Source organism: Heteronotia binoei, chromosome 1, assembly GCF_032191835.1.
Source record: "Heteronotia binoei isolate CCM8104 ecotype False Entrance Well chromosome 1, APGP_CSIRO_Hbin_v1, whole genome shotgun sequence".
NCBI lineage: Eukaryota > Metazoa > Chordata > Lepidosauria > Squamata > Gekkonidae > Heteronotia > Heteronotia binoei.
The window spans coordinates 223,980,095-223,998,706 of NC_083223.1; positions in this window are offsets into that span (position 1 = coordinate 223,980,095).

The following is an 18,612-nucleotide window of genomic DNA, read 5'->3' on the forward strand; positions in this document are numbered from 1 at the left end:
AGTATAAGGCAGCTTCATATATTCAATAACCCATGATTATTTGATTTATTATTTGATTTATTATATTTCTACATGGTTTACTAATAGAACTCTTGGAGTAGTTTAGATTACAAAAGTATACTCAAAGCTACAGATTACACCCGCAAAACTCTGTAAATCCATATGCACTGTTTTCTTTGATATAAAATGTAGTAAAATTTTTAAAAGTTAGATCTGCAAAAAACTTAAGTGACAGAAAATAGTAACATATAGGCAAAAATTAACAATTACAGTTTCCTAGTATACAACATCTGGCTCTAAGGGATCCTATATCTTGGATTTTTATTATTATAATATTGCAAATTCTTGATGTTCTTAGCTGGGGTTTGTTTTGTTTTTCTCATCTAATCCACGGTGGCTGAATGTCTTGTTCAAAGCTTCATTTTACATGCACCTTTATTCATTCTGATTAAACTGCTATAACACAGAATAGATAGTCTCTTGACTCTGTATTCTGAATAATATAAAAAACTATGCTCCCATTAGGAATTCTTGAGACATTCTCCATGTGTTTCTACAAATGATACAAGGAAAATAGCTTGCAAGTCATTTAGATATGTCATAAAACTCTTGCCTCCAGTTTCACTGTAAGGTTGAAAATCAGTATGGTTACACTGGGAAGGACTGATATGCATGTGGTTCAAATCCCTCTTTGGGCTCTGAAACTATATGCATGACTTTGGGACCATCTTTAAATGAACCTATTTATACTGTTATAAGATTTGATGTTTTAAGGTTTTAAATGTTTTGACTATTTTAACTGCTTATATATGTAAATGTTAATTCAAATTTTGTTTTATTATCTGTTGTGAGCCGCCCTGAGCCATCTTTGTGGGAAGGGCGGGATACAAATAATAAATAAATAAATAAATAAACCTACCAGGAAGTTGTTTTGATGGGGGGAAATGAGAGCAGTCCATCTATATAACTGGTCCTGAACTGCATCAGAGAAAGATGAGTCATAAATGTAAGCAATAAATAAAAGTGTCATGTTGACTAATATTTTCTGTTTTGGAAAAGAATATCCTTTTTTCCATGGGCAACGAAAGCATCTATATAACTTGGGGAGGAAAAGTATTATTCTCTCTCAGGCTTCCAGAAACCAAAAGGAGTGGAGGCCTCTTATCCACTTAGAATACCACAATATAAGGAAAGGGAGGTGGGTACTTGATTGATGTGGGATGGAGGCATCCCACCATGTTCAATAAAATAAATGTGTATTTCCTAATTTGAGAACAATGTTTCCAGCACTAGTTCCTTCATGCAATGAATCCTGCACCAGCTTTTAAAATATGTTATTTGTGAGTTGAGAGAGAACTCAAAGGAAGCACAAGAACTAGCTTTCATTAAACTACATCTTCCCTTATATTGTATCTGCTGGAGGCCTACTGGAATCTGGATTGTATTTTATAGTCTATGGTAGGCTGGAGTAGATGGCCTTGAATTTGCATGGTTGGATAACTTAATGGTTTTTGTTCCCTTCCAGCAAGGGAAATTTAGTTCTCTGCTTCTGCCTTAAAGTTATGAGAATTCTAGTATCTCTAATAATGATTAGAAAGCAGAACAGAGAAGTGAAAGTTTTCTGGGACATTCCATTTCAGTACCATGTGGACCTCTTTCTACAACTATGCACCCAAGTTTTGTGCATGAGAACATGAACACTGTAGGGCCATGTAGTTATCGGGTGTGGTATATGAAGCACCTTAAAGAGTTAGAGCAATCCTTCAAATTATTACTTCCTTGAGCAGGAGCTATAATCTTGGTTACAAGAACCAGAAAGTTAGCTATGTTAGGTCACTTTCACACTGGTGTTTTGCCTAGCTTGGATGCTAGTAGGGAAGCAGGTGTCCCCCTGGCATTCATATAGCATTTTGGTGCTCTCATGCACCTGTTGGATTTTCCCCAGCTTTTCTGCAGTCTTTCTAAAGACCTTCTTCACTGTGATATTTTTGGAAAATTTACAATAAACTTTGGGTGGCTGTTGTGTGGACAAGAGAGTCCAGATCTTTCCAGACCCCCATCCACATAGCTGCCATTTCCCCTCCCCTTGTCCTCTGCAGTGGCCATTTTTCTCCTATGCTACCAGGGAGTTTGTTTTTTTTTTTAAACGGTAATTGATAAACCTGAAAAAGACCCCCAGCAGTGTTTACAAATGACCACCATGGGGACCTAGGGTCAGGAAAATGCAGGGGAACCTGCTACATGAAAACTGCAATATCACTGTGCTGAATCAGCAGCTGTAATAGCAATGGGGAAGTCAAAATAATTGCCACTGAGTTAAGTCACCTTAATTTGTTGCAGCAAAAACAAACAGGAAATTGGGCTGTGACTCCTGGGACTTGAATGAGCTCCATTCACTACTTGCTCATTAAGGTCTATTTCCTCACTTAACCAAATATGTGTGTGCATGTAGAATTCAGCCATAGGATGTCATTTTCAATTGCAGTCTCTTGTCAGGCACAATGTAGTTTTACTTAGTGACATATGTCAATGAGACTATTAGTTTGGTGTAGTGGTTAAGTGTGCAGACTCTTATGTGGCAGAATCTGGTTTGATTCCCCAGTCCTCAGTTCTCGCAGAGCTGTTCCTCTCAAGAGCAGTTCCTGTTAGAGCTCTCTCAGCTCCGCCTACCTCACAGGATGTCTGTTGTGGAGAGGGCAAGGGAAAGGAGATTGTAAACTACTCTGAGACTCCTTTGGGTAGTGAAGGGCGGGGTACAAGTCCAATCTCCTCCTCCCCCTCCTTCTTTTTTGATTTATTCGTCTTCTTCATCGTCATCTTCTTCTTCGCCTGAATAGTTCCTAAATTCACAGCTGATTTACTAATGCTGAGGACATGAAGGCCAATTCATAACACATTTCCTTTCGTACTTATGTTCTTCATAGTTCAGTTCATCATGGTTAAGTTCTCATATACTTTAGTAGTTCAATGGCACAGCCCTGCATGCTGCCTCTCTTTCATACCCAATTTGAAACAGACAAGAGAGATAAGCAACCATAATAGATTTTGAAAATTTCAAAGTTCTGTAATTCTGAGAAAGGGCTATGCACTGATGCTCAGTGTTCTTTCTTACTTTCCATTAAACAAAGAAATAAACCAGTCTAGGACTTTATTTTATAAAAATGCCTGGATCTCTGATAGGTAGATAACCTCTTAAATTGTTATGGAAGCCCCCAGAAATGTTGACTTCTAAATTCCATTCATTTCTGAGGGGGAAAAAAACTATATCTGAACATTTGCTGTCTTTTTGAACTTTTGGCTGAATACACTATAGCAGGAAGAAAGCAAGGTCAGGTCCCCACAGGGTGCAACCTCAAACTGTAACCTCCACTGCAATATCTGCATCAACTTCTTGGATCATGACATAATGTTGATTGATGTTACATTAACACTATACAGTGGGGCATAATTTTAATTTGCTGATGGAAGTATGAGGTATCACCAAGCCCATAAAATGCAGTTGCAAATATAGGTGAGGAGAAGCCCATAGGGATTTTTTAATTGGTTGATATGGGCTATCTAACTTGTTGACAGGTGCACTAGGGTATGGTGATTGACATTGACTCACAGACTTATATGACAGTGAATTCCACAAGCCAGTTTTGTGCCATGTCTGCAGTGGGCAGGGGACGGGGAGGATTAAAAGTTTCTGATAAGTTTCATTGTGTGTATGATGTCAAGGCCAAACAGAGCTTTTCCCTAATCACTTTTCACAGCAGGTATGTAAACATTTAGACTTTCCCTTCCCCCTTAGTCTTCAGTTGATAGCGCTAAGGAATTTGATAGAAAATAATTAGGCACAAGTCTGGGATAATTAATTGCAGGTGCATTTTGCTTCTTTTTTCCAGATCAAAAGTCTACTATTTACGTTTTTTTCATCTTCATTTTTTGCTGTTCTGTCTTTCTCTTCAGCTTCAGATCTACATTTATCTCTATTCTGTGTGCCTGATTTATCCTTAAAAATTTGAGCTGTTTAAGTTTTATTTTTCTGGTAAAGCACCTTGGGATGCATTTAATGAAAGTCATTGCCAACCTCAAGTGTGCTGAGGTGACAGATTAATTGAGTGATTAATTATATACACTCGCTGCTGTGTGGAACAATGGTAGTAACGCTGTAGCTTCCCCATTTCTCAGACCATTTAATTAGATCTCTGCAAGTGCTGATGAGAATTCACACTGAAAAGTTGACCAGTCTTAGTTTGTTCTCCTGCCTAATATAGAAAATGTTACTTTGTTATTCGTCTGATGTTCTGTTTCTCTCATCCTTTGGTGTCCTCCCTCACAGCCATAATTATCTCTCCCAGTTCCTCCAGTGTGTGTGTGTGCGCGCGTGCATTCTGTGCTATTGCCTCATGGAAGAACTAGCACTGGCATGTGGAGAAACCATGTTATATGCTACTCAAACAGGCAGGGCCAGTCAACAAATCCCCACATTTTAACTCCATTGCTATAGCAACATATGAAGCAACAATCATCAGTACCTTTCCTAACACCATATTGGATTCAATTGGTCCTCTTTTATATATACACATGGATGCCAGAGTTTTATGAAATAGTAAAGAGTCCAGGAGCACTTTTAAGACTAACGAATTTTATTGTAGCATAATCTTTCAAGAAATACATCTTCATCAGATGCATGGGGGGTATGTAGAAACTAGCCAGAGATATATAGGTGGTAAGAGAAGGGGGGAGTGGACACAGTTAGTGAGTGCCATGTAAATACAAAACAGTTGCAAAAGTCATGAAAAAAGTAGAATGCACAATCAAGGCTGACCATTTCCTTCTCTTGATGAATCTAAATTGAATACCTGAAAGGGAAAGGCCATTACTACCATCCAAAGTCCCTATTTAATCCAAGTCTGACTGAATCTTCTTTAAATATTCATTCCAATTCAGCAGCTTCCCATTGGATTTAGTTTTTGAAATATTTCTGTTGAACTATGGTGACCTTTAAGTCCTTAATGGAATGTCATGGTAGATTGAAGTGTTCTCTTCCTGGTTTCTGGATATTGCTATTTTTGATGTCAGATTTGTGTCCATTTATTTTTTGCATAGAGGTTGGCTGGTTTGTCCTATATACAGAGTAGAGGGGTACATGAGAACATATATCACATGGGAGGATGCACAGCTGTAAGAGCCAGAGATTGTGTAGTTGATGCCATTTGGTCCTGTAATTGTATTTTCTGGGTAGATACGTGGGCAGAGTTGGCATCTGGGTCTGCTGCAGGGTCTGGTTCTTGTGTTGGTGACTTTGTTAGATGGGCCATGGTTGTTAGTAAGAAGCCATTTAAGGTTGGGGGGCTCTCTGTAGGCAAGGAGAGATCTTCCACCCAGGGCTTATGAGAGTTTTATGAAATATATACAAGACTTTTGAACATGGTGCTGCTTTCCCCTTGCAGTTGTATAGTACCTTATTCAAGAAAGTGATAGAGGTACATTAACACCTATCCCACTATGATTCCTCCCCTCAGTGATGTCTTTGCTCAGCTGCACATGAGCTTTTGAAGGTGTCTGGCCCTTGATTTGCCCATTTGAGTACAGCAAGAATGAAGGCTTTTTCCATCGCAGCCCTGATGGAATGCTCTGTCTGAGGAGACTCATGCCCTGGGAACTTGTCTGCGTTCTGCAGGACATTTATGACATAATTATTCCACTAGGCATGCCACTGCTGTAATTCCAGTGGACTCTACCAACAACACTGTGGATTTTTATGGCAAAAGTTGTGTGTTGCATTTTAATTGGGTTTCATTAAAAGCATGGTTTTATTATTATTATTGTACTGTTAGCTGCCCTAAACCTCATTCTGGGAGAGAAGTAGGAGAAAAATCTAAATAAATAAATAAGCATCTTAAACTCAGATTTCTTTTTGAGTGATCTCACAAGGTGCCTGTTGTGGGTAGAGGAAGGGAAGGAGATTGTAAACTACTTTGAGATTCCTTAAGGTAGAGGAAATAAGGGTATAAAAACCTTCTTCTTCTAGGTGTAATTCAGGCTGAATGAGGGAAAAGCCAGCCAAAGAGGCACTTTTAAAATTTCCTTTTGCCCTGTATGCAGCCCAAGGAGAACATTGGCAAGGAATGTGCATTCTATACATGTTCATACTCTTCATTTTGCTGTTTCCTAAAATAGTGTCCTAAAATTTTGCTGTTTCCTAAAACAGTTTCAAAGAAGGAACCAACTAGCTAATGCTTATAGAAAAAAAATGGGGGGAAAAGGTTGAGTAGCACTTCCAAAAGTACATAGGGTGGCCAAGTCCAATTCAAAAAATATCTGGGGACTTTGGGGGTGGAGCCAGGAGACATTGGGGGTGGAGCCAGGAGCAGGGTTGTGACAAGCATTGGGTTGGAGGTGGGGTGGCTCTGTATGTCAGAGAGGATATACGGTCCAGTAAGACTGAGGTCAGAGAATTAGATTCCCTTTTAGAAATGCTTTGGGTTGAAATAGAGGGCCCAAAAGGAAATTTAACTATGGGAGTTTGTTATCGCCCACCAAATCAAAAGAGAGAGGATGATTATAATATGATGGAAGGATTAAAGATAGCGGCTAAACGTAAAAACTGTGTCGTAATAGGTGATTTTAACTACCCGCAGATTGATTGGGTCAATATGTGTTCTGGTCGAGAGAAAGAGATTGAGTTTCTTGATGCTCTCAATGACTGTGCTATGGAGCAGATGGTCTCAGAACCTACCAGGGGTGGGGCGATCCTGGATCTGGTCCTAAGTAATGCCCAAGACTTAGTGAGAGACGTAAAAGTGATTGCACCGCTTGGGAACAGTGACCATAATGTTATTGATTTCACCGTTTGTATAAATAGGGAGTTGCCCAAAAAGACCGCCACAACCACATTTAACTTTAAAAGGGGTAAATTCTCTGAGATGAGGAGGCATGTGAGGAGGAAACTGAAAGGAAAGGTAAATACGGTCAAAACCCTTGGGGAAGCTTGGAGACTATTTAAAACTATAATCCTAGAAGCTCAGATAAAATACATACCACAAGTTAGGAAAGGCACAAACAGGTATAAGAAGAGGCCAGCATGGTTAACAAACAAAGTAATGGAAGCTGTAAAAGGTAAGAAGGACTCCTTTAAGCGGTGGAAAACCAGTCCAAGTGAGATTAATAAAAGGGAACACAGGCAGTGGCAAATCAAATGCAAGACTGTGATCAGGCAGGCAAAAAGGGACTATGAGGAGCATATTGCAAAAAACATAAAGACCAACAATAAAAATTTCTTCAAATATATTAGAAGTAGGAAACCAGCCAGGGAAGCAGTGGGGCCCTTGGATGACCATGGGGTAAAAGGATTACTGAAGGAGGATGGGGAAATGGCTGAGAAGCTGAATGCATTTTTTGCCTCCGCCTTCACCGTGGAAGATGAGAAGTGTTTGCCCGCCCCAGAACCACTAATATTGGAAGGGGTGTTGAAAGACCTGAGTCAGATTGAGGTGACAAAAGAGGAGGTCCTACAACTGATAGACAAATTAAAAACTAATAAGTCACCGGGTCCGGATGGCATACATCCGAGAGTTCTGAAAGAACTCAAAGTTGAACTTGTGGATCTTCTAACAAAAATCTGTAATCTTTCATTGAAATCTGCCTCTGTTCCTGAGGACTGGAAGGTAGCAAATGTCACCCCCATCTTTAAAAAGGGTTCCAGAGGAGATCCGGGAAATTACAGGCCAGTCAGTCTGACTTCAATACCGGGAAAGTTGGTAGAAACCATTATCAAGGACAGAATGAGTAGGCACATTGATGAACACAGGTTATTGAGGAAGACTCAGCATGGGTTCTGTAAGGGAAGATCTTGCCTCACTAACCTGTTACATTTCTTTGAGGGGGTAAACAAACTTGTGGACAAAGGAGACCCGATAGATGTTGTTTACCTTGACTTCCAGAAAGCTTTTGATAAAGTTCCTCATCAAAGGTTCCTTAGAAAGCTTGAGAGTCATGGAGTAAAAGGACAGGTCCTCTTGTGGATCAAAAACTGGCTAATAGGAAGCAGAGAGTGAGTATAAATGGGCAGTCTTCGCAGTGGAGGACGGTAAGCAGTGGGGTGCCGCAGGGCTCGGTATTGGGTCCCATGCTCTTTAACTTGTTCATAAATGATTTAGAGTTGGGAGTGAGCAGTGAAGTGGCCAAATTTGCGGATGACACTAAATTGTTCAGGGTGGTGAGAACCAGAGAGGATTGTGAGAAACTCCAAAGGGATCTGTTGAGGCTGGGTGAGTGGGCGTCAACGTGGCAGATGCGGTTCAATGTGGCCAAGTGCAAAGTAATGCACATTGGGGCCAAGAATCCCAGCTACAAATACAAGTTGATGGGGTGTGAACTGACAGAGACTGACCAAGAGAGAGATCTTGGGGTCGTGGTAGATAATTCACTGAAAATGTCAAGGCAGTGTGCGTTTGCAATAAAAAAGGCCAACGCCATGCTGGGAATTATTAGGAAGGGAATTGAAAACAAATCAGCCAGTATCATAATGCCCCTGTATAAATCGATGGTGCAGTCTCATTTGGAGTACTGTGTGCAGTTCTGGTCGCCGCACCTCAAAAAGGATATTATAGCATTGGAGAAAGTTCAGAAAAGGGCAACTAGAATGATTAAAGGGCTGGAACACCTTCCTTATGAAGAAAGGTTGAAACGCTTAGGGCTCTTTAGCTTGGAGAAACGTCGACTGAGGGGTGACATGATAGAGGTTTACAAGATAATGCATGGGATGGAGAAAGTAGAGAAAGAAGTACTTTTCTCCCTTTCTCACAATACGAGAACTCGTGGGCATTCGATAAAATTGCTGAGCAGACAGGTTAAAACGGATAAAAGGAAGTACTTCTTCACCCAAAGGGTGATTAACATGTGGAATTCACTGCCACAGGAGGTGGTGGCGGCCACAAGCATGGCCACCTTCAAGAGGGGGTTAGATAAAAATATGGAGCAGAGGTCCATCAGTGGCTATTAGCCACAGTGTGTGTGTGTGTGTGTGTGTGTGTGTGTGTGTATATATATATTTGGCCGCTGTGTGACACAGAATGTTGGACTGGATGGGCCATTGGCCTGATCTAACATGGCTTCTCTTATGTTCTTATGTTAAGCATAAATGAATTCCAAAGAGAGTTCTGGCCATCGCATTTAAAGGGACCACACATGTTTTTAAATGCCTTCCCTCCATTGGAAATAATGAAAGATATGGACACCTTCTTTTGGGGCTCATAAAATTGGACTTCATAGTCCAATCTTTTTGAAACTTGGAGGGTGTTTTGAGGAAAGGCATCAGATGCTATGCTGAAAATTTGGTACCTCTACCTCAAACAACAGCCCCCCCAGAGCCCTAGATATCCACAGATCAATTCTCCAGTATACCCTATGGGAATAGGGCTCCATAGGGAATAATGGAGTGTCCAGCAGACGTTTCCCTCTTCCCCGCCACTTTCTCATGACCCTGAAGCGGGAGAAGGGCCTCCAAACCAGGGGATCCCCTGCCCTCACCTGGGGGTTGGCAGCTCTAATACTACAGCAAATGTATTTCTATAGGATATGAAGATTCTTTGGTGGGGGGTGTACTTAAAAGAATGACAGGACTGCCCACTGGAAACAATGGAAGCGGCTTGAAGGCCCATTAGAGATAATGGGAGCCTGGAATGCCAAATGACTTGCATGATCTCCATTGGAATACAATAAAAATTGGAAAGAAAATATGGAATAGATTTTCCATTAAAATCTCTGGGCACAGTATACTACTTTGGAATAGGAATGATAGTCCCCAGAGTGGAATGATAGCCTCTGGGCGTAGCAGAAGTGTTGTGGGACTGGAATGACAGCCCTCAGAGTGGAATGGCAGCTCCTGGAAGTAGCAGAAGCATTCTTGGACTGGAATGGCAGGGTGCAGGGTGAAATGACAGCCACAGGGAGTGGCAGAAGTGTTTTGGGACTGGATTGACAAACCCCAGAGTAGAATGCCAGCCCCTGCGATTAGTTCTAGGACTGAGATGAGAGCATGCAGAATGGGATGACACCCCCAGGGAATAGGTTCAGTGCTCTGGGACTGGAATGACAGCCCTTGGCTCAGAGAATCTAGCCATGCATTCACCAAACAAAGGTATCTATGATGCCATAATTTAATCAATCACAGTACAAAGTTACATTTATGAATAAGGCAGAAACAAGACTTCTGTAAATGAACATCCAAGAAAACTTTAAAAATGTTCCCCTATGAGCTTTTCTTTGTTGCCTTTCTTACCGCCAAATCTGTGATCATTGGTTTGTCCTATGCAAATATGTATATTTGCAAATTTTAAAGTGACTATTCGAAAAGCGAATTTCAAAACAGATCACAGCAGGAGACCACTAAGATACCACTATAACTACTATTTTCTCCAGGAGAACTGATCTCTGTCACCTAATGTTCCATTGCCAACAGAAAGAAATCTCCAGCTGCCACCTGGAGGTTGGCAATCCTAGGCTGCATCTCAAAACAACTATTGGGTCATCACAATTTATATACCCCCGCACTCTGGAAACTGTCCTCTCAGAGCCACAGGGGGGTTCAGAAGGGCGATGCCCCATCCTGAATTAGGCTGCCTACCTGGCCTACTCCTACACGCTAGCCCTGATCTCATCTCAGCAACTTGCAGCCTAACTCTTTCTGAGTACCTGAAGATGTGGAAAGAGACTGGTTACTGTATTGCAGAATCATGGAGCTGAAAAACTATTGCAGAATCGTGGAGCTGAAAAACTATTGTAAATCGGTATATGGTTCACGGTGCTGGAGTAAGCCTTTCTACCATAATGCAAACTGTTGGGGGAGGGGGAAGTCTGTAAGATACTGCAGTATCCTATGGGCTTTTTGGCTTGCAAGCATCATGTCATACAGTGTCAACAGCCCATAGCTTCATGTAGCAGTAAGACAGCATATGGGGGCAGGGTCCCCTAGCAAGGGGTGCCTATGTTCAGGCATGACCAATGTTTGGTAGCAGTGGTTCACTGCAGGCTACATTCAGACCATGATAGCCAAGGTTTACAAAGCAGCTTTTGCATGTCCCATATCAGAAATGCAAATGTAAATCCTATGCCAGGAAGAATGCAAGGCACATTCAGTTTGAAAGTAATTCTTGTCTCTCGACAGAACGTTATGTATGTTATGGTCATGTGCACATACCCAGTTGAAAAAGCTCAAAGCTCCTTCTAACCATGTGTGGAAATTATTTAAGACTGCAGTCCTTAACACCCTTACTTGGAAGTAAATTTCTATGGAGCTTCCTTCCGAATTAACACAGGCTATAAACAGCAAGTTCTTTATAAGAAATATTGCAAAAAACAAAGTGACAACAGAGCATAGCCCCAATCTGTTACATAGGTGGGACATCACATAAAATTCATATTTTTACAGGGGAAAGAAGACTTGTTGTGCAACACTGACAATAGAAACTTAAGAAATTTCTAGAGTATCATGGATGCTGTGACATCATCCACCCTATTTTCCTTCTGCTAGTCCAGGAGTAGGGAATGTTGGCTCTCCAGATGTTTTTTGGCTACAACTCCCATCAGCCCCAGCCAGCATGCTGGCTGGGGCTGATGGGAGTTGTAGCCAAAAAACATCTGGAGAGCCAACGTTCCCTACCCCTGTGCTAGTCCATTGCTTGAGTGTGGGTGATGGAGAGTAGAGGTCGGAGCTTTTCCCACATGGGTGGGGAAATGGTAAGCTTTCTGGCAAGCAGTTTAGCTCTTAGCCCTCCCTCCTTTGAAGGGGCAGGGTATGGGGCATTCCTATGGTTGGCTAGGGGGTGGGGACCTTTTCCAGGGCCATTTTTTCTCCCAGTCTGCTCCTGCTGATGTACATTATATGGTTTCATTCTTGAGACTATGTTTGAGGTCCAGATGGGAAGCTCCTGAAGACTGGCTGATCAGCTACCACCTGGGGTGGATCCTCCTATAATATACATTGCTCAGGAATTGTTAAGTCACAGTGGTGATGACTAGGGGGGTGCATTCGGTTCAGCCGAACCGAATCAACCGTCGAATCACCCCTGATTCGGCTGTATACGGAATCACATACAGCCGATTCCAATCGGGGTCCATTATGTGGGAGCCGAGTATAGCTCCCTGTATACTTCCGTATAAATATTCGGAAGTATATGGAAGTCAATGCAAAAGGCGGGAAAGGGGCTTCTGCAGCCTCAGGGGAGCTGCTTGCCTCCTTTCCAGCCTTTGGTAGCCTTTTCCCGCCTCTCCCATAGCCTCCCTGGGATCAAGGAGGGAGAGAGGGGAAGAGGAGCCCCAGCAGCCAATCCAAAGCATGCATTTGCAAAATGATTGCAAATGCATGCTTTGAAGGGCTTTTGTGTAGCTGATCCTCCAGCCATCAGCAAAATGTTGTTCTTTTGTCTGTGTGTGAGAGAGATTGTGCTATGCTGGCCCTTGGCCTCAAGCAGCTGCTGCTGCTCAGCCTTACCAGACTTGCTTGAAGTAAGAGAAGACGTCTAAAAGGTAAGACAGTCTTGAGGTTCTTGTTTTTATTTAGTTGGTAAAAGGACTTTTTAAGACTCAGAGTCCCTTTACTTGTCCAGATTTGGGTAGTGGGTACTAGCTTATTTGGGATTAGGGGGTTCTGCTGGGGTGGGGTTTTTTTTGCCAATTTGCCCATATCTTACTTTAGTGAGAGGACTTTTAAAAGTGCAGTGTCCTTTTACTTTTCCTGATTTGGGTGGCTTGGATTTCTTGGGGTTAGGGTGAAGGTTTTTTGGGGGGGAGGGGTTGATAAAGTTCCTGTATTGTTAAAAGTTAAGTTTTTTACTGTTTTAAAAGGATTCTATGTTTGATTTGTTGCTGCTGTGTTGTGCTGCTGTTGTTCCTTTTCTCTTCTGGTTCTGGTTCTTGGGGTGGGTGCTGTTTGGCCTAATTTTCATTGTTTAAAAGGCCACTTTTTTAACAGTTGAGTTTCTTGGCCTTCTCCTGTTGTCCCTTTTCCTGGTTCTGGTTTTTTTGGGGGGGAAGCTGGCACCTGGGTGAGAGACCCAGAACCAGCAGGTTTGTTGTGCTTGGCCAGCTCTCCCCATGTTGTTTGGGGGCAGGGCTGGAGAGCTGGCATCTGTAGATTGTGTGTTCTGTGGCAGGGAAGCTGGCACCTGGGTGAGAGACCCAGAACCAGCAAGCTTGTTGTGCTTGGCAAGCTCTCCCAGTGTTGTTTGGGGCAGGGCTGGAGAGCTGGCATCTGGGTTTGCTGCAGCCAGGTCTGCAGAGCAGACCTTGAGCAGATTGTGTTTTGTGTGGCAGTGACGTTGGCAACTGGGTTTATATTGGTTCCAGGCCTGCAGGGTTCATAGAGTAGATAGAGGGATGTAGTGCATTTGGGTCCTATAGAGATTATCTGGTGTGAAGTTAGGTTTGGCTTTGGGTGCCCCAGGAATTGGACGCCCTGGTCCAATTTTTTTTTTTTGGCCTTGTGGGTTTTGTGTGGGACAGTGCCCTGAAGCTGCACAGCAGTTTGGGGGGCTCTCCTCAAAACCTCCTGCTCCCCAGAGCCACTTTTCCCACGACAATTACAATGAGGAAGTGGCTCTAATTGTTTTTTTCTCACCATTGGGAACAGTGTTCCTTTTGGGGTGCCCACAGATGGGTGCAGTCTTTTTGGGCCAGGGGGGTTTCATGCTGGGGAGTCCCCTGAAGCTGCCCTGCAGTTTTGGGGCCTCTCCCTCAAACTCCCCTCTGGCCAGAGCCACTTTCCCCACAGCAATTATAGTGGAGGAAGTGGCTAATTGGGCTTTCCCCATCATTGTTGGCAATGGGCCTTTTGGGGAGCCCAAAGACAGGGACCCCCTGGCCCAATCTTTTTGGGACTTGGGGGTTTTGTAGGGGGGAGTCCCCTGCGGGTTCCCTGCAGTTTTAGGGGCTCTCCCTCAAACCCCCTGCCCCCCAGTAGCCTCTAATTATGCCCTATGTTGCCATTGATTTCAATGGCCCATAGGGTATAATGGTGGAATAGGGGCATCCTCTTTGGGTGCCCCTGGAATTGGACCCCTTGGCCCAATCTTTTTGGGACTTGGGGGATTTGTAGGGGAGAGTCCCCTGCAGGTCCCTGGCAAATTTGGGGGCTCTCCCTCAAACCCCCTTCCCTTCCCTTCAGGTGGCTTCAAACATACCCTATTTGCCATTGATTTCAATGGCCCATAGGGTATAATGGGGCCGTATATTTGTAAATAGCCATGCATCTACCGTATATGCGGCTATTACGACTAAGGAATTCAGAAATATACAGGATTCTGAATTCCCCCCCCCCCCCCCCGTATACTTCCGAATCCGTGTACTTCCGAATTTTTTTTTTGCACGTCCCTAGTGATGAAGGATTTGTTCACACAACAGTCTGCCCTGGAAAGAATCTGCAGGGCACCCTGAACCCTACATTCTGTGAATGGCTGTGGAATTATTTGAATGTTGCAGCCTTTGTCCCATCCCCCAGAAGTTTGTTTGACCAATAGCTTTGTGTAACAGAGATCTTGGATTTGTTAAAATTTCTAATCATGCAAAGCCTACACATGATCCAACTAACCTAACTTTGTGAATGGCCCTAATGATATTTAACCATCAAGGTTTACCATAAACTGAACATTGTATCAACAACATCTTGATTCTTCTAAATAAAGCACCTTTTGCATGACAAGCAATTCTGGTCAATCTCAGGTTAATAGAGCTTGTAACCTTTCCAGCAACCACAAAGTGCTAGAACTTTACACTCTGTTTGTAATGTCTGTGACACACAAAGAAGCCACAGTTTGCTGCCACAAATTAAAGATAATGGTCCATAACTATTAAAGATTAAAATGAAAGATAATGGTCCATAACTATTTCTTAAATATAATTTAATCAAAATTTAGGCCTTGAGAATAATGTGTGAACTGGATAAGCACCCCTCCCCACTCATGCACAACCACCCACTGTCATCCAAAATACATTACTATTCAATTTAATTATAACATCTGGAATGCGGTGCAATTCTTGAGTCAGGATTATGATGATGCAGATGGCCCAAAAGCAGCCAGGAGCCAAACAAAAGGCAGACGTCCTGTGGAAGCACCAGCTGTTCTAGGAAATATTAGTGACACCATGTTTTCTGTAAGGCAGACAAGAATTGGCCCAGTCTAGCTTGGAATTCTGCCACATCTGCAAAGAGTTTAAGACACTGTATATGACTGTCACTTTTCATTTTATACTCACAACAGCCCTGAGAGGTAGTTGAGGTGGAAGAGGGTCTCTGCCTAGAGTCACCTAGTGAGCTTTATAGTAGAGCAGGGATTGGAATTTGCATCTCTCTGAAGACTGAATCCAACAATTCATGTTCCAAGGTGGAAATGCTAAATTAGAGTGGTAATGGTAGCACTCTCTGTTACACTACAGCTAAGTTTATACTTTATAAAAAATGGAATCTGTGAAAATCCTAATGTAATAGCAAATTATGGTTTTTTTCCCAGAGGACTGAAGAAAGTTTCAAAAAGGAATCATCATGCATTGTTATTTATATAGTTATTCCACATTCATCTCTCATTGAACAGATTTCATTAGCAGCTGCAGGCAACTGTAGGGCACAAGAGATGTGCACATACATATTGGGGACTAAAACTCCTTTTAAATAGCTTTCAGCTGTTCAAAAATAGTTGACAGTGTTCAGCCTTAATCTTGCTAGTTCTCTTCTCAGCCCTAAGCATGGTTCATCTATGAACCTATGGAGATTCAATCCTTGAGAGGCTTCTGGCTTCTGGGGAACAGTCCAAGGAGGAAAGCAGTTTTGCTTTATTCTTCATGGTTATTCTAGTCTTCTAGTCTGCAAGGAGGGCCATACCAGTAAAACTAGTCAGGTGGCCTGCTGCCAGTAGCAGATTTGGGGGTTAGAACAGAAATGGTCAATTATTCTTGTTAGATTTTTATCACCACAAGGGGCATCATTTGGACTTCTTGGTTACACAACTGCTATTCCTTTGGTCTTCCCATGAGCTGCAATAACTAAAACCAAGTAAGTCCCACATGTTCACAGAGCATGCTGCCAGCTGGTAGTTTTTTAAAGCCCTGACTGGCTGCGGTCTCCTCTTTCCTGGACATCTGGAAAAATCAAAGAAATCTCGATTATGACTCTATTGATTCTCAGGGAATGCAGTTTGCAGACATTGATGAAGAGGCAACTTCTCAGCTTTGAAGCAGCACCGGAGTTTTATGTGGAAACTCATTTAATCAGCTCACCCAGATGATCCTGTCTTCAAGATTGATAAAATTCTTTATCCAAATGATCCATCTCATTCAGCAGCTTTTTGCAGTTCTGGCCAATAAGACTTGGGGCTATATTACAGACATTACAGTAAATGACTTTAACATCCACCTTCAAAACCAATAACCAATCATTTGATTTTTTTTTCATCTAGTAGGAAATCTCTCTCCCTCTACCATCAGTCTGCCTCTTTCAGGATGCAGATCTGTTCAGTGTCAACATATCTCAAAGTTTTTGTATCAATCAACTCTTCATTTTGATGTTTCTATTAAATGCAGTTTTATATATTAAAAAAGTATATGAACAGCCTGAAAAACAGCCCAAATATCTTCTTCAGATCTGTGATGCATCTCTAAAGCCTTGAGCTACAATGTAGAAGCTTTTATCTTTAAGCTTGCACACACACACACACACCCGGGAATGTAACAAAGCATTCCGGAATAGTTGCAAACCTATTAAAATCAAAGGAATTTTGAAACATTGTGTGCCAGATTGCAGTCTCAGAATATTCAGTGTGACCATAAGTGGGACTACAAGGAGTCCAGGTACAGGCAAATTGGGTCCACTTTTTATTACAGCATCATTTCCTCCTCCTTGTTATCTTCACAACAGTCCTGTGAGGTATGCAAGACTGGAACACAGTGACTAGTCTAAGGTCATCCAGTGTGATTGCATGACAGAGAGGGGTTTTGAATCTGGGTCTCGAGTTCCTAGTACAACATCCTGGGCACTACGCTATACTGGCATTCATGGGCCCAAGTCTTCTCAGAGTCTCCTGTTAGCCTCCCCTTTTGTCTGTCCACAGTCGGGGTTTGCTTCTTTACAGTAATGGCTCAAGCTTTCAGGAATAGCTTTCCAGAAGGACTCTTACTTAGGCCCAACACTGCAGGCATAATGGTGTCTTTTTCAGACAGGCCTTTGTAGTCTGAGAAATAATCTGGCTGTTGATGTTTTACATTTTATAATATTTTTAAATGTTTTGCTTTGGCTGCTTTTATAAATCACCTTGAATTGCTCTTTATGCAAGAAAGGAAGGATAGAAATGCTTTAATATTTTTAAAAATAAATTATCTAGGGGGACACAAATATGCTGTTCATTTGATTGGTTTGCAATGCTAAACAGAGTTAACCTTTGTAAGTCCATTCATGTCAATGGGCTTAGGGTTGACATCCTTCAGGTGGAGTAGGGTTGCCAGGTCCAACTTAGGAAATACCTGGAGACTTTGGGGGTGGAGCCTGGAAACTTTGGGGTGGAGCCTGGAGACTTTTCCATTCCCTAAAAAAAAATACAGCAGTGCAGTTCTCTTGAATGCAGCCTTCATTTCCTCATCCTTTTTTTTGCCTTCAAAGGGTTCCCCAGCAGCTGCACTTCCACTAAATGAAGGTGAAATTTGTCATACCCTCACATGTTCCTTGTCAGGCTTGGTAGCATTTCTATTTATGGCTTTATTAAGGGACATATGCTCACAAAGCAGTAGGCTTCCCAAACCTCCCGCTCTGGCGGGAGACTTCTGGGTTCGCAGCCTCATCTCCCGCTCTTCAAAACTCTGGAAGCGGGGGTGGGGGGTGGAGGAGGGGGAGAGCATACCTTTAGGCTTCATGTTGTAGAGCTCCTGAGCCATTTGCAAAATGTCTGCCCCTTTAAGGCTGAGCAGGAAGCAGAAAGGGCTTCTGAGAACGGCCCCTCCCTTTCTTTGCTTTCGTTTTCACAGGAAGTAGAGTTGTCCGGAGGAAGATCTGGTAAGTGTGTGTGTGTGAGAGGGAGGGGGCAGGGGATTCCCTAGTTTGGAGGCCCTCCCCCCCTTTAGAAAGCGTGTGGGGGGGGAGGGAAATGTCTACTAGGCACTCTATTATTCCCTATGGAGAACGATTCCCATAGGGAATAATAGGAAATTGATCTGTGGGTATTGGGGGCTCTGGGGGGGGCTATTTTTTGAGGTAGAGGCACCAAATTTTTAGTATAGCATCTAGTGCCTCTCCCCAAAATACCCCCCAAGTTTCAAAACGATTGGACCAGAGGGTCCAATTCTATGAGCCCCCAAATATGGTGCCCCTATCCTTAATTATTTCCTATGGAAGAAAGGCATTTTAAAAGGTGTGCTGTCTCTTTAAATGTGATGGCAAGAACTCCCTTGGCGTTCAATTATGCTTGTCACATCCTTGTTCTTGGCTCCACCCCCAATGTCTCCTGGCTCCACCCCCAAAGTCCCCAGATTTTTCTTTAATTGGACTTGGCAACCCTACAAAGCAGCCAAAATAAACACAAACAGTTTGCAAGCCCACACTTTGTGATCTCACTGGGGCAATGGTATAAATTGCTTTATTCATGG